The sequence below is a fragment of the Dipodomys spectabilis genome, unplaced genomic scaffold (assembly GCF_019054845.1).
Source record: "Dipodomys spectabilis isolate Male_0828 unplaced genomic scaffold, ASM1905484v1 ptg000463l, whole genome shotgun sequence".
In the NCBI taxonomy this organism is placed as follows: Eukaryota; Metazoa; Chordata; class Mammalia; order Rodentia; family Heteromyidae; genus Dipodomys; species Dipodomys spectabilis.
In genome coordinates, this window is record NW_024871140.1 from 5,523,433 (window position 1) to 5,525,185 (window position 1,753).

A 1,753-nucleotide genomic window follows, 5' to 3' on the forward strand; every position below is an offset into this window, starting at 1 on the left:
TTCCTTTCTTCCTTCCTTCCTTCCTTCCTTCCTTCCTTCCTTCCTTCCTTCCTTCCTTCCTTCCTTCCTTCCTTCCTTCCTTCCTTCCTTCCTTCCTTTCTTTCTTTCTTTCTTTCTTTCTTTCTTTCTTTCTTTCTTGGTATCTATCTATCTATGTACCAATGTACCTACCTGCCTACCTACCTACCTACCTACCTATCTACCTACCTAACTACATAAATAGTTATCTCTTTGACATTTCTTGGGCTGAACTCAAGGCCTGGGCACTGTCTCTAGCATTCTGCTACTTGAGCTACAGCACCAATTCTGGATTTTTCTGTGTATGTGTTACTGAGGAATCGAACCCAGGGCCTCTTGCATGCTAGGCAAGCACTCTCCCACTAATCCACATTCCCAGCCCCCTCCTCTTTTTTCTTAATGGTAGTTTTTACATATATATGCTACTATTTTGAGTACCCAAGTATAATTTTCTGAATACCGCTTATTTCTATGAACTTTGAGCTTCTCTTCCTCTGCCTGAATTGTGACTTCTCCTGCATTGGCCTCATAATAAAATGTAAATAAAGGCTCCTGAGAGCTTCAGTGTGCATCATATAAACAAACAGGCCTAGAACCCTGGAAGAGAAAAGCAATGGGGCTGAAATGAAGAGAATGATGCAGTATGTACAATGAGCATATCTAAAACATAAATCAGTAAATAAAATCAGAAGTTTTGAATACAGCCACTTTACACTTAGGGAATAATATACACAAGTACGTAAGTAGGACACTGATATATAAACTTGGACTTCTCTTTTTGAATTTTCTTTTGTGGCCATCCCATGGCTTAAACTGAGGATGCGATGCATTCCTAAGCTGTTTTTCACAAGGCTGAGTTTCTACCACTGCCACAGGTCTACTTCCAGCCACCTGGTTGTTCAATGGACATAAGTGCCTCCCAGGTTTTCCTGCCTGGTCTGGCCTGTATCTCCTGCTTGACTTTCTCTCTCAAAGCTGGAGCTCTACCCTCTAGGCCACTGCTCCACCCAGATTGGGCTTCCTGGCTTCCACCTAATGGGAGGTACTCGCGGGGCAGTGGCCTTTAGGATTGGGGGTGCACCTGAGCGGGTCCCCTATGTTCTTCTCTGTAATTATGAAAGTTAAAAAAATCCCTTTCCTTAACTCCCTCTCGATCCTGTTTAAGCCTTTGTGCTTCTTCCCCATCCAGGATATCATCATATGATGCTCCATGGTCTGTAGTGACCACGGCATCCATTTGTCTTAGCATATCTTGCCCTAGTAAATTGGCAGTGAGGTTCTTTGCCACTAAAGGGCATATCTTTCCCTGTTCTCTATCTGGGCTAGTCCATGTCATAAGGGCAACCATCTCTTTGGTCTGGGAATCGTCCCCTACCCCCAATATCTGGGGCCCAGGTGCAAGCTTCCAATCCAAGGGCACTTCCTGCTCCCTGAGTATGGTTCGGTCTGCCCCAGTGTCAATTAAGCAGTGAAACCTCTTTCCGCCTATGAGAATACTCATTTTAGGGCAGAGTCCGTCCACCAGGGGGATGGTCCAATGGACCTGGGCTGCCCTGCCATGAGGCTGCCTGGACTTCACAGCAGAGGGAGTTCCTCCTTGAATTAATGGGGCTAGAGGATGCCCTTCCCTAAGTTTAAAGACTTCCCAGCTAAATCAAACTTGTATGCCTCCATGCCCCTGGGGCAGGGTGTAGGGGGCGGTTTGCCCTCAGGCTTGTTGGCGGGGGATTGTTGT